This window comes from Pleurodeles waltl, chromosome 3_1 (genome assembly GCF_031143425.1).
Source record: "Pleurodeles waltl isolate 20211129_DDA chromosome 3_1, aPleWal1.hap1.20221129, whole genome shotgun sequence".
In the NCBI taxonomy this organism is placed as follows: Eukaryota; Metazoa; Chordata; class Amphibia; order Caudata; family Salamandridae; genus Pleurodeles; species Pleurodeles waltl.
In genome coordinates, this window is record NC_090440.1 from 858,235,955 (window position 1) to 858,251,796 (window position 15,842).

The window sequence follows — 15,842 nt, forward strand, 5'->3', positions numbered from 1 at the left end:
TCTGCGGGGGGGGACAAATGCCACATATGTACCATCAATGGCACCAATGAAGTTGGGGATATGTCCCAGGACATAAAAGTCAGCTTTCACTGTGGGAAAATCCTCCACCTGGGGGAAAACGATGTAGCTGCGCATGTGTTTCAGCAGGGCAGACAGCACTCTGGTCAACACATTAGAAAACATTGGCTGAGATGTCCCTGATGCCATGGCCACTGTCGTTTGAAAGGAGCCACTTGCCAGGAAATGGAGCACTGACAGGACCTGCACTAGAGGGGGTATTCCTGTTGGGTGGCAGATAGCTGACATCAGGTCTGGCTCCAATTGGGCACAAAGGTCTTGGAATGTGGACCGATCAAGTCTATAGGTGATAATGATTTGTCTGTCTTCCATTGTCGACAGGTCCACCAGGAGTCTGTACACCGAAGGATGAAGCCATCTCATCATCTGCCCCAGCGGATGTGCCCTATGGAGGAGAATGGTGAGCAGAGGGTCATGTACCACATAGTTTGCACAAGTGTGTTTTCAGTAATGTGAGTAAATTTGTGTGTGGCGTTGTTTGTCCATATATCTGCCAAATTGTGCTGTGACGCAGTTAGGTGCCATGCCATGTGTCACCCTGAAATGGCGGCTGCCTGACCTGTAAGGAGGGACAAGGGTAAATGAGGTAACTGTGCTGGCATTGTGCAGTGTCGCGGTAGGCGGTCGAAGACCGCCGCGCAAATTTAGCATTGGTTATCATTGGGCCCTATGGGTTCCAGGAGCCAATGACGATGTACGCCGGCGGTGAAGGTACGCACCGCTGCGGACGTGACTGCCATTTTCTATCTGTTCATTCACTTGATACCTGACCTTCAACAGGAGAGGACCTACACTGCAAGTGCTGCTGTGACCTCGGTCTGGAAGCGACAATGGCTACAGTGTCTGGGGAAAGGGCCCCTGCCTTCACAGCGGAGGAGTTGGACAAACTGGTGTATGGGGTCCTACCCCAGTACACGCTACTCTACGGTCCTCCAAACAAACCGTTGAGTACACTGTGAGCATGATGCGTGGGCAATGCCTGTTTGGAGTGGTGTGGAAGGAAGATACATGTGGGGGGGGTGAGGCCTGCATGTGAGGATGGTGAGTGTATGTGCGTCAGGGCATGGATGGGAACTGGTGGGCAATGAGTATGACGGCCCGGACGGGAAAGTAATTTCCTTTCATCCTGTACCTTTCCTGTAGGTCAGCGCCCACCAGTAGAAAGGTATTTGGCGTGCCATCGCCAAGGAAGTGTGGACCCTGGGGGTCTATCATAGACGGAGCATCCACTACCGCAAGAGATGGGAGGACCTGCGCCGCTGGAGCAAGAAGACGGCGGAGGCCCAGCTGGGGCTGGCCTCCCAACGTGGAAGGGGTGCCCGTCGCACCATGACCCCCCTGATGTTCCAGATCCTGGTGGTGGCATATCCGGAGTTGGATGGACGCTTGAGGGCATCACAGCAGCCACGAGAGGGTAAGTACAGTGTCATTCGGCTTACTCTGCGTGCTTTACGAAGTGTCTGGGTGGGGGATGTGGGCTGTGGGTTCCACTAGGCCTGGGCGAACTTGGTAGGGTAGGTCCCTTGTTAGGCAGGCTCTGAGGCACTCCAACCCCAATAGTGTTAGTGGGCATCTACAACTAGTCAGGCTCCTGTGGGTTCCAGGTGTACAGCAAATGGTGTTAGGCATAGTACCCCATGGGCAGGTGATTTTCCTACTAACTGCTAGTGCATGGCCTACTGCATAGGGCTGCTCCCTGTGTGTTGTGTCCGCCAACAGTAACGGTGTTGCTGGCATTGACCATGTGTCTCCTCTGTCTTTCTCCCCCTTCTTGTTTTGTCACCCTGTCCTTGTGTGCATTAGCATCATCTGGTGGAGGAGCAGAGGCACCGGCGACGGAGGGAGCTGCATCCCACATGGCCCATGAGGGTGAATCTACGGACTCTGAATTACCAGTGGGATGGAGGGCGAGGGGAGCTCCACGACAGGGACAGGAGGGGACACCAGCGACAGCGACTCCTCCTCTGATGGAAGCTCCCTTGCGGTGGCGGGCACCTCTGTGCCCACCGCAACAACAGGTACAGCTGCCACCCCCCCTACCAGCACCGCCCTCCCAGCAGCCCCTCAGCGTGTTTCCCGTGCCAGCTCACCCAGAAGGGTGGGCATCTCCTTCGCCCCCGGCACCTCAGGCCCTGCCCCAGTCAGCCCTGCTGCCCTCAGTGAGGAGACTATTGACCTCCTGAGATCCCTCACTGTTGGGCAGTCAATCATTCTGAATGCCATCCAGGGTGTCGAGAGGCATTTGCAGCAAACAAATGCATACCTGGAGGGCATTCATTCTGGCGTGGCGGCCCAACAGAGAGCATTTCAGGCTCTGGCATCAGCACTGATGGCAGCCATTGTCCCTGTGTCTAGCCTCCCCCCTCCATCTTCCACTACACAGACCCAATCCCCTCTAACTCAGCCTATCCCAAGCACACCTTCAGACCAGCATGCACACACATCAACACACAAAAGTGGCTCAGGAAAACATAAACACCCCACATCCCAAATGCACTATACCCATGTAGACACACCAACATCCACTGCCTCCACTGTGTCCCCCTCCTCCACATCCATCACCTCCCTCCCAGTCTTGTCTCCACTCACACCTGCATGCACTACATCCTCATCCACTACCTCCATCACCAGCATGCCCATCACTACCCACCGCTCACGTGCAATCACCACCCCCACTACCATTCACACGTCCCCTGTGTCCTCTCCCAGTGTGTCTGTAAGCCCTCCTCCCAAAGTACACAAACACAGGCACACATCCACTCAACAGCCATCCACCTTACAACAGTCTCCAACCGATGCACCTTCACCCAAACTCAGCAGAAGTACACCTCCTACAACCACTGCCTCTACTCCCAAACCCCCTCCATCTTCCCATCCCAGTGTGTCAAAAAAACTTTACCGAGCTAGCTTTGACCTATTCCCTACACCTCCCCCCCATCCTTCCCTTAGGGCCAGGATGTCTAGATCCCAGCCAAGCACCTCAACAAAAAATCTGCATCCACTGTGGTCCCTGCTACTCCAGTACGGTCTAAGGGGGCACCCGTCAGAGCTGCCAGTGTGCCACCGACAGAAAAGAAGGACCACCCTATTCCACCACCTACAAAGGTCAAAAAGGGTCCGGCTTCCAGCAGGGGATAGTCACACCACCCACCCAGCAAGGCCTCACACAAACAACGAGTGGACCGTGCCAAGGTCCCTGCAGCAACTGTTAAGATGGGGAAGGGCCACAAGCCAAAGGGCACATCACCTCTGGGCACGATGTCACCTGGTGAGGGGCTGGTGACCACCAAATCATCAGGGATGGCAGCCACATGCACCACAGTCACCACCTTCGCTCCGACCGTCACCTGCACTGCCACCTGCACTGCCAACTGCACCGCCGCCTGCACCGCCGCCTGCACTGCCGCTGCCATAACATCAGTCTGCAGAATCCTCCCCAAGGATCAGCCATCCGAGGCTGCCAGAGACGGTATGGTGTCTCCATCCACCGCAACAGTCACTTGCACCACAGCCAGAACTGGCAGCATCTTCGTCGCAGCCACCGCCGCTTTCACCACCACTGGCACTGCCACATGCACAGCCGATGCCACTCTGTCGGACATCAGCCCTATACCCAGTGTGCAGCCATCAGAGTCTGAAGGTGACGTCCTGGACACGCCACTTGAGACACCACCTCCAGCACACGAACCAGCAATTGGCAGCCTAAGTTGCCGCAGGATGGAGTGTGGGTCTGCCTCCTTGGAGTATCATGCTACCTGTTCCAGGTACATCGCGTGACTGAGACACCCAGGTAAGACGAAGTCAACTGCCATACCCCAGGTGCAGCATCACTAGGCACAAATCCCCCTCCAGAACCAGTGGAGAAAAGCATCCACTAACCCAGTCCTTGGCAGGATGAAGCACTTTGGGCACAAAGCTCCCTCCAGAACCAGTGGAGAAAAGCATCCACTAACCCAGTCCTTGGCAGGATGAAGCACTCTGGGCACAAAGCCCCCTCCAAAACCAGTGGAGAAGGCATCCACTAGAGAGACTGTGGCCTTGCACTCCCCAGGAGTAAGCAGTGGGCAAACCACCTACTTGAGACACTTGAGACTATGGCTTTGCACTCCACAGGAGCAAGCAGTGGGCAAACCACCCACTTGAGAGACTTGGGAGACTGTGGCTTTGCACTCCCCAGGAGCAAGCTGTGGGCAAACCACCCACTTGAGAGACTTGAGAGACTGTGGCTTTGCACTCCACAGGACCAATCAGTGGGCAAACTACCCACTTGAGAGACTTGAGAGACTGTGGCTTTGCACTCCCCAGGACCAAGCAGTGGGCGTGGAGTCCCCTCTAGGAGCAGTGGCGTTGTACCATCATCTGGCTGAGGTGCTCCCCCTCCCTTTCCCCCTGAGGTGCCTGTTTTTATTTTGACCTGATGCCCCTGCAGTGTTTTGAGGCAGGTGTCATGTGTGGGCTTCTCCCATGCTTTTTGGGACCACTGGTCCACGGACATTTCATGGGACAGTGTACGGACTTGTAAATATTTGTGTATACTGATTATTTGCTGTTCTCTTGGGCTACCTGATTGTTCGAATATTACACTGGTTAATCTCATTTTGTTTTGTACTTGCGTTCTTCCAGGGGGTGACAGGGTGTATCTGTGATGTTATTGGATATGTGTGTGTGTCTGTTGTTGTGGGTGGGGGGTGAGGGTGTTGCGTTTTGCGTGTGTGTGTCACTCTCTTTTCCCTCCTCCCCTCCCCTGTGTGCTACGTGTGGTACTCACCGTCGCCGCCGCCGCCTTCTTTCCACTTCGTGGTGTATTAATAGATACAGCAACATGGGCAGGACCTGTAACTCGGGCTCCATGGCATCCTGGTTCTTCGTTGAGTGTCGAGAGGTGAGTGGTTTCCCTTCTGTGTACTGTTTCCGCTGTGCTTTTGATGGCGTTGGTACCGGCCCGGAAAAGCTGGTGAATTGGTGCCTTGAAATAGCGTGGGCGGTACATTGTCTTCCGCTTGTCTGTTGGTGTTTGTTGCTACCGCCATGGCGGTCGGAGTGTTAAAGTGGCAATCTGTGTTGGTGGTTTCCCCCATGGTTGTGATGCCATTTTTTTAACCGCCGGCCTTTTAGCGGTATTACCGCCACTTTAACACCGACTGTCAGGGTTGCAATAAGGGCCTAAGTTCTCCAAACTATTAAGAGAAATTTCTGAGGCAAACAGCAAAGACGCATCGAGCTCTAAGCATTGAGCATAGGAGTCACTAGCATTTAAGCATGGAGTACAAAGATAACAATAGAGTAAGATCTCAATACAAAAGTATCGAAGTGACCCAAAGAAAAGCTCAGGAGAGTGGCCACACAAGTTCTAAGTGCAGTGCGGTTAAATTAAAGTTGTCCCACGTTGTCATTGGTCAGAAAATCATAGGAGAGCTTATTAGTCCCATGAGAATAATATTTCAAATCAGAGATATAACTAGACAGTCTTTCGCACGTCAATAGTTGGTTCTTCTCCCTTTACGCACATTGTCGAGTTGTCAAGATGCAACATTTAGTATCCTTCCACTCCTTCTGTTAGTACATCCATTGTTAGTTCTTGAGAGCATTATGTTTCTCATACGTCTTAACTATCAACTTGTAACAACTTTTGTACATTCACATTTCTACACACATTACCTAATACACAGTAACTTATGAATACAAGAAAAACATTTGCTTATTCGCAGGATTTGGTCAACCTTCAAGACTGATGCAATTAGTTAACTTTTATTCAGCAAGTAAGAGATCAGATTTTATTCTAGCATTGCAATTTCAAATAAACTATGGTGCAATACTAAAGCTTAGGCCTTGTTAGCTTGAGGCCTACAGTTAATTTAGGCTAATTCATAGCAATTAATCGTAAGTATGACATATGACTGCATTTTATTACTAATATAGACTCTAAATACACATTAATATATTCCTTAATACGACCTTTTATATAATCTAGCAGCCATTCAAGAGGGCATATTTTACAAGTTATTTGTTATTCTCTATGTGAAGTCATTTTCTATGCATATTTCAGAATACAAAATACATAAAATATTTACTGGTAAAGTTTCAGTGCTCACAGTGGTCAGCAACTTTTGCAAAGTGGCCAGAATGTTTTCTATCTGCCTTTGCATAGTTCACTAACCTCTTTTAATTCTGATAAGGACACATGGGCTCGCCATATGATGGCCCTCATTATGACCCTGGCGGTTGGGGGAGAAGTGGCAGTAATACCGCCAACAGGCCAGCGGAAAAAAAAATGGAATTATGACCAGTCATCCGCCGCTTCTCCATTCCGACCGCTGGGCTGGAGACCCTGCATACCGCCATGGATTTCGGGTGGTTTGGAACCGCCACGAAATCTATGGCGGTAGGCACTATCAGTGCCAGGGAATTCCTTCCCTGACACTGATAGGGGTCTCCCCTACCCTGAGTCCTCCCCCCACACCACCCACCCCCCTGCCGCCCCCTAAAGGTGGCAGGACCCCCCTCCCCACCCCCACTCCCAACATACACGTATACACAGCCCCTCCCCACCCCCAACATGCACATACACACATCCCTACACGCACACATACACTACAACAACACATACCCGCACACATACAAACAGACATGCACACAGACCGACCCGCACACATTTCCCATACACACAACACACCCCCTGCATGCATACAAGCACTCACACACCTCCTCTACACTCACATGCACACCCCCATGCATGCACACAACACACAACACCCCCCACCCCCCTCCCCTAACGGACGATCAATTTACCTTGTCCGTTGATCCTACGGGTGGCGGGATCCATGGGGGCTGCTCCGCTGCCAGCACCCCGTCACCAGAACACCGCCACACCGAATCATGGGACGTGATTCGGTGGGCGGTGTTCTGATGACGGGGTGGTGGAGGTGGAGCAGCGTCCACTTCCCCGCTGACCGCCAGTATGGCTGCTGGCGGCTCTCCGTCCGAAAAAGGACGGAGGGCTGCCAGCAGTCATAATACGCTGTGCGGAAAACCGCCTGCACTGGCGGTCTTCAGCACGGCGGTACCTCGGCAGTCTTTAAAAACGACCGCCAAGGTCGAACTGAGGGCCTATATTGTCAGAGCTTAATAGGGTGGGATGGATTACGGTCATCCTTTCATAATTCTTGATTTAAGAAAAACAGCAAGAATCAAACGCATGAACAACAAGTTATATATAGACAAATTAAATGTAATTTACAAAATAATAGAAAATGAAATCTAAAATGTTCTTTTAACTTTTCAATTTGTGATCGTATTTTTCATTTATAATTGTTTTTACAGACCTCATTTAGCCAGAAGACCATTTGAAGGTGCTCTTCAAGCCTTTTTTCAGTTTTCACTGTAAAATGATCCAATTGCTAGGTTTTACCAGAACCATAGGACATATGTAATATGAACGAGTGAACTAAGACATGTATTCATTTAAATAATATCTAACCCAATAACATCTAATGACTAACATAGTATCTGTATATGCATGGTTAACAATACTAGTATGAGTTTGACAATGGTGTTAGTACACTAGAGCCTCTCTTACAAGGTGGCTAGATTTATTTTGCTGGAAATAACTCTTCTGGCAGTTAGCCCTGCACATAAATTTGCTTCCATTGACTACCAGTTTTGAGTATGCGATAATATGGGCGGGGAACTTGTGTGGGGTGGAAGAAGAGAGAACAGTTTGGGAGGGTTTCAAGGGCCGTCCTTTAGGGCAGAGGGGCCACACCCCCCACCTTTTGCCCCTCATGAAGATTGCCTGTCAGGCTGAGCACAGGTCAGCCTGACAGACACTCTTCATGTTCAGCTTAGGCAGCCAGGAGTGAGACATGCACTATGTGTGCAGACTCCTGGGTGCCTGAGCTGAACTTTGCTGGGCTGAAGAGGTCACAGCTCCTGTGGGCGTGACCTTCTCGGCTCAGCAAAGGTACCTCGAGGCACTTCCCCTCGGTGACGCGGGAAAGCGTCACCCATTGACTCTGACCTGGGTGCTTCAGGTTTAAGCCCCGAAGTGCCCAGGGCAAGTGTCAATCAGTGACACCTCATCACAGAGTGGGGTGGGGTCAGCACTCTCCCTGACCCCAACCCACTCCGTGACGAAGTTGGGAGTGCTGCCTTTCCTCATTGGCTGACCTAAGGTCAGCCAGCGAGGAAAGGCAGCAGTCCCAACCCTCCTGGGACCACCGAGCTGAAGGTAAGTGTGTGTGTGTTTTTTTTTTTTAATGAATGTTTGGTGCGTTCGTGTATGTTTGAATGTTGATGATTGTTGTGAATGGATGTGCATGCGTGTGTGTGTGAATGAATGAGTGTGCTTCCTGCCCGCCCCCCCCCCCCCCCCTCCTAAAATTGCCGGCCACCACTGTTCAGGGGACAGACAGCTGAGGTTGCTGACTACCAGGGTGAAGGTTCTATACTCTCCCATCCAATAAGAGGGGATCAGAGGGGAGCAAGGGGCTACGACCAGGCTGCCTTGCAGCCCAAGCCTCATGTGATTTTATGAACCATGTTTTCGGCCCTTCAAATCTTGGTGCAGGAGCACAGTGCCACTTATAGTGAGACAGAACGGTATCCCACGCGGAAATACCACTCTGCCTAACTTACAGTCAGGTCGTAAGAAGAGCCTAATTGTGCTAGGTGAAATTGTTTGTAGGTGTCTACAGTTTTCATTTGGACTCTGTGACATTTATTGAATTGATTTCTATTTTTGTTTCATATTTTTCAATTCATATGTGGCGTGGCCTAGATCTTAACGGATGGGAAAGCACTTTAAAGTAGCGTGATAATAATGCATTTGTTGATGTGTAGAAATATTTTGACACAAGAACGAATAACTGTGTTGTCACAGTTCTCTATTCACTCCGAACAAACGTTTGCACTGAATACACGTTAAATGAGGTCAAAATTTGACACAATCTTTGAAATTAAGGTGGGATACTTTTTAGGTAAACCTTTCTCTCTCTGTAAAAGGTGTGCGTGTTTATAAAGAGGAAAGGGTTTGAAATTCAGCTGTTATTGACACACATGGTAATGTCACCAAGAAGATCGCTTAACAAGTGATACATTTTCTACGTTGTAGAAGAAGGAAAAAGGTTCAAAAGTGCACGAATATACCTTTAATAGAAAACAAAAGCCCATAAATCTATAAAATGGCTCTTCAAGAATGTTGCTAAAAACCCAAAGACTGTTTTTGACGGGAGAAAAGTGAATGGAAGAGGTTATAATGATAATGAAACACTGGATGTTAGCTTATCCTCCAAATCATGCGTAGCAGTGTAGACTGTGTAATATCAGCTGATAGGTGACTCTGAAAATTGTGCCATAAGGATATGATTATATGCAGTGCTTAATTTGTAAATAAAAACGAGCCGGTGCCCAAATCTCTCCTGTGAAACACACGGCTGCTGCAATTAAATGTGCAAACACAGAACATCAAGGCAGCCTAATTCTAAAGCCTGCTCGGGCCTGTTTAATCCATTCATAGCCTCTTCCTGCCTCTTCAGCTCACTCTTGCAGCGTTCTGCTCTCTTCCTTTGAACGCTTTTTCGAAACAACAAGCACAAATTAAGCACTGATTATATGTAAACATCTTGTAGCTCTTTTGAGCAGGCACTACACCATTTGTAACAACTCTACGAATACTCGTTTATATCACTTAAAATATTGACTCAATAGTTGCTCATACTAAGATCATTGTAGACGTGTTTTATTTAGTCCCTTAAAAACTACATGTGATGTGATGTCAGGGTTACTTATTTTATTTATGCCGTTTTCTATAGCACGAACATGGCCATAGGGCACTAGCATGCTTTACAAAGGAGCCTGACTGCAAACCACAACCAATGGATGGAGGCCCGAGAGGTGGCAACAAGGAGCAGAAGAAATCTAAGCCAAAATGTATCTCCAAGTAGCCTTCGAAATGTGTATGGCTCATGATAATTTTAATTTCCTTTTTAAAAGTTGCCAGCAGGGCCAGACTGGGACAAAAAATAGGCAGTGGGCACCAATATAAAAGTGCCTCTCATTAGCGAACTAAGGCCCATATTTATATTTTTTGAGGCAAACCAGCACCGGCGCTGGTTTGCATCAAAAAATTTACTGCCGGCTAACGCCATTCCTACGCACCATGCGGGCGCCTTATTTAAGGATTGACGTTAGACGGCGCTGCGGGCTGGTCAGAATAAAAACAAATTACTCAAACCAGGCAGCGCCGGCGTAAGAGAAAATGGGGGTTGTGCGTCAAAAAATGGTGCACGTCAGGTTTGAGTAAAAAATCGTGGCTCAAACGGACTTGCGCAATTTTTTGATGCACAACCCCCATTGAAATGACTCCTGCCTTAGCAAAGACAGGAGTCATGCCCCCTTGCCCAGTGGCCATGCCCAGGGGACCCTGGCCATGGCCATTGGGCACAGTGGCATGTAGGGGGACCCAAATTAGGCCCCCCTATGCCACTTTAAAAAATAACAAAAATAATACTTACCTCAACTTACCTGTACTTACCTGGGATGGGTCCCCCATCCATGGGTGTCCTCCTGGGGTGGGCGAGGGTGGCAGGGGGTGTCCCTGGGGGCAGGGAAGGGCACCTCTGGATTGCTTCCATGGTCTGAGACCATGGAAGTGAGCCCGCAGGTCCCTTAACGCCTGCCCTCACCCAGGTGTAAAAAAACAGCACACATGAGGCTGTGCACTGTTTTTTAAGGCCCGCCCCCTAATGAGTGTCAAAATGACGCAGGAGTATAAATAAGGCACACAGGCCTTAAAGTCATTTTTTGGATGGGAACACCTACCTTGCATGTCATTAACGAAAGGCGGTTTCCCGCATCTCAAAAATGGCGCACACTGAGGTTTTTGACGTCCGCAGGGTCAGGCGTCATAGTTTAAATATGGGACAAGGTTTGCGCCGAATGTGCGTCAAGATTTGTTATGCACATTCGGCCCAAACAGAGTATAAATATGCCCCCAAATAGGTAAAAAATGGCCCACATTTGCAATTCAGTCCAGTTTTGACCTTGTAAAGACGTGCTGAATGGGTATTTTACAAGCTATAGGAGATTGCATGCATTTGTGGTTGCTGCAGGCTATGCCTGTAGTAATATCAGGAAGCTCAACAGTAAAACACCTCATCCCAGAGTGGGATGGGTCAGCAGTCTCATTGACCCTTTTCCACTCTGTGATGAGGGAGGGAATGCTGCCTTCCCTCACTGGCTGACCTTAGGCCAGCCAGTGAGGAAAGGCAGCAGACCCAGACCTCCTAGGATCTCCGAGGCAGAGCGATGTGCATACAGGAAAGTATGATTTTATTTTTAATGCTTGATGTGTGCGTTTGTGTGTGCAAGAATATTTGGGAGAGAATGTTGTGAATACATGTGTGTGTGTGTGTGTGTGCGTGCGTGTGTGAATGCATATGTGTGAGTGAGTTCTTATGTGTGCGTTTGTGCTCAACCGCCCCTCTCCCTTCTAAAAGCACAGGTCACCACTGCTAAAGGCTGTTGAAAGAGAAAAGATTGTGCATTTCTTAACCAGTGATGACCACCAGAGATTTTCAACTTCCCCTTTAAACAGGAGGAGATAGATGTGTGAAAGACTTTGTAAGTCATGCATGATATTTTGAACAGTGCTCTTGCTTCAATGGGAAGCCAATGCAACAATACTAGGATGGGTAAATGGGGTCATATTTCTTGCATCTCATGACAAAATGAGAAGCAGTATAAAGCAGTTCTCGAAGTGAGCCGAGATGAACGTTAGGAAGACCAGTGATGAGGCAATTCTTCTAAGACCACGATATTGAATTAGCTCTTTCTGCAAGGAGACCTATTTTCTCCACCATCTGAGACAGAGTGGTTATGTACACTAAAATGTGAACAGGGCTTGTCTCAATGCAGGAGGAAACGGTCTTTTCATTTTGGTGGTTAGGACTCACTTTGGTGAACTTGTTGGGATGTAAGTGTTGAAGCGTTATCAGCTCAGCCCATTCTGCTCAAAAACCAAAGACTAGCCTGCTCCTTATATAAGTGAAGTAGTTTATTACGTGCACACGGAGACTGAACAGCTCAAGAGATCAAGCCCGAACAGCCTGAATAAGGAACTAATACATGATTTTATATATCATTAAACCACAATCAAATTCGTACATTTCACTGTTTTTTTACATTGATGTATAATCATTTCTGTAAGATTGCTAAAGTTGTATACCTTTAATTCTTCATAACGCACCATATATGGATAATAAATCACGGACAGGAACTTGCATAATATGTCCTATGTGTCTAATATCGCGTGATATCTCTATAAACAGAAATAGGAACAATAAGTGCACAGGATGGTACTTTCGAGAAGCAAGATTGCTTCAGCTAGCATGGGATTGTATTTCATGATGGTTGTAGAATTAGCAAGCCTTGCGAAATAATGCGTTGCAAGCTACATCAAAACATTTCAAAAACACAGTTCATGATAGGTTATAAGTTGTTCAACAGAAACAGTCCTAGTTGTCATTGGGTATCACAGGGCCCAATAGGCTCAAAATGGGTCCTGGGAGATTGCGATTCCACATTCCGCCCTCTGATACTCAATGACAACCTAACTTTCGTGATGGATGGGTGACATTTCAATAGGGTCGCCACCCCTGGCATTACCCTTACTGCCTTGTTGACAGTGATGCACAGTATCACTGCAACAGATATTCTTAATCAGTATTGTCAGGAAGGAAGGACAAACCGTTGTCAGCACACACAATGTTATTAGCACCACTATCCCTACCACCAACACTTCTATCAGCCATAATCCTCAACCACAGCACCATGCAGCAATGTCCCCCAGTATTCCTCCTACATCTGTTAGATTTGACACTTCCTTTGCCCCCTTTTCTACCTTCCTCAACTCCCCCATTGCCCTTCTTACGTTACCTCTGCTGTCCGGCATATATATGCAGCATTCTTGATGGATCACGTGACATACACCACCATCTTTTGCAAGAATGATGTCTATCGCAAGTCTGTTTTGCATCACAACCTCTCTAATATCTGTTAGTTCTTTGGTAATATTTCCCAGGGCTGCAGCTGTGGAACTTGCCAATTTTTCCACTAATCCTGCTAATTTGTGTATTTGATGTTCTGAATCATTAACCCACGATCAAATTCATACATTTCATTGGTTCTTGACATTGACATATAATCACTTCTGCAAGATTGTTAACGTTGTTTATCTTTAATTCTTCATAATGCACCATATATGGATAATAAATCACGGACAGGAACTTGCATAATATGTCCTATGTGTCTAATATCGTGTGATATCTCTATAAACAGAAATAGGAAGATAAGTGCACAGGATGGTACTTTTGAGAAGGAAGATTGCTTCAGCTAGTTTGTGATTATATTTCATGATGGCTATAGAATTAGCAAGCCTTGCAATATAATGCGTTGCAAGCTACATCAAAACATTTAAAAACACAGTTCTTGATAGGTTATAAGTTGTTCAACAGAAACAGGCCTAGTTGTCATTGTGTATCATAGGGCCCATTAGGCCCAAAATTGTTCCTGCGAGAATGCGATTCCACATTAGGAGTGGCTTCCTTGAGGAATGGGGTGGAATGACAATCCAGGCAATTTTCAGGGTTGATCTGTTCTGTAGAAGATGAGATTATTGAGAAGTATATCTAGCATCATGTGTGGTTAGTGTGGCACCTCTGAATAGAATAGAAGGAGGGTTAGGTCGAGTAGCAATGAGGGACTTGGCAAATGAGGTGAGAGGGAGGGTTTTGTAGTGTAGATACAGAGAAGACATTTGGGTGAGTAGATAGAGAGGAAAGGAAGCAAATGAGGAGTTATAGACCTGCCAACTTCCAATTCAAATTCACTGTGTGAGGAGGGGGATGGCCTTGAAGGAGGCAGGGGTTGATGCCCAGAACTTCCTGAGAGGCACTTTTCCCTCTGCTTCCTTTACCCCTGACCTCATCTAATCATCCTCCTCCAAACAAAAAAGCTTGCAGAGACTGCCACTGATGTCGTGGGGTATTTTCACACACCTTAAAAGAATAATCGCTGTGTTAGGCCTCCAGAGAAAACCTGGAAACCCACTCAGTGCAGGCATTTCCACCTCACCTTACCTGCCACAATATGATATTGGCTCCTCACTAGATGACTGTGAAGGGAGGCGATATAATGTGCCACACTGTAGCACCATTGATTTGGCAGGCCTGTGGTTAGAATGTACAGGAGTGAGCTGAGGTCTGGCCAGAGTGAAACTGAGCAGGGTGCACAGTCTAGTCACTTCTATTGGAGTGTGTGTAAGTAAGTTAGCATGAGAGACTAAAGAATGGAGGTGGTTCACAAACGCATTTGAAGATACAAAAAATGTTCAGTTATATGTGATCTGCTCATAGCAATGCAGGAGGATGTAACCAGTGGACAGAGGTGGATGAGAAGATGGGAAAGGAACCAGCAGTTGGACTATCTAGGTCAGAGAGTATTAGTTTGCAATATGCATCATAATGGGGACTAAGAGACTGAAAGAGGCAATCAACCACACCAGCTTCTTCTTTGATTAGATCATGATCTTGCAAATGTTTAAGAAAGAGAATAAAAGATGGCCACGGAATCTTGTATAGGGAGCCACCACTAGCTTTCACCTATAGGGCATGTTGACAGAGGTAGAAGTGTTCAGAGCCTTTTGAAGTGTATCCAGCTACCTGGCTGTGTTGAAGGTAAATAATAATTAGTTTGTTTGAGGCTTCTCTTCTGGGCGTAGTGATATTGGTTAGCAAACTGAGTTTCAAGAAGTATTTATTGAGAGGCTATGTCTGAAGGTTTTAGTTGTATATTTAGTAATATTAATAGTGCAAATAAAGATAAAGCATATTCTTCCTGATTTTGTGTTTGGAAAGTGAGGAAAGGACAGGATAGGTCATCATCAGACTTGAGAACAAAAGGTGCTTAACTGAAGGTGGTGCAGCTGTTCAGTAGTGAAAAGTAGGTTTGTATAAAAACTGGCATCAGGCGAAGCTTTGGAGAAGGATATTAGAATGAAGAAAAGAGTAAATAAAGAACGTTTGTGAACACTGAAGCCCCAGAAATATAAGCAGGGTGCCAGCATGATCTTCTGGTTATGTTAACAAGAGGTAATATACGTATGAGGTCAATTAAGAGCATGAAAAAGCTTAGTAGGTCACAGTAGGGCCGCATGGTCATGTAAATGAGAAGAGTAAGAAATTGGTACTCCTTGAAGTGCACCTTAAGAAGCAAGAAACATGTGGTCCTTGTTTGGGCAGGAGCTAGTCCTGCTTCCATGACCATAATAATGATGTAGGATGTAAGGGAGAAAACAAGAGGCTTTTGTGGTTATCGTTTTCTAGGGGCTTCTATCCTGTGGTCACTAAGGTGGGTAGGAACAAACAGAAGAGCAATAGAGCCCACATTGAGACAGTGACAGGAACATTGCAGATTCACCAAAGATTTACCAGGCAAGTCTGCCTGTGAGTCCCCAAGGAGATGTGCAAGGTGATAACGAAAAAGGAATAGAACATAGGACCATTTGATACAGAAACCTCAGCACACCAATGTAGTGGCCCAGGTCAGGCAGGAAAATAGCCAATGGAGCAAGCCTCCACATGCAGAGAGAGGCAAATTCAGTTGGTCTATGCCGGGCAGCTTGATCTCCCTGCTTATTGCAAGCAGCTGAAACTTAGCCAGAAGGCTGGGTGGGGCCTGAAGGGCTTGGACGGATTTGCCACCACTGT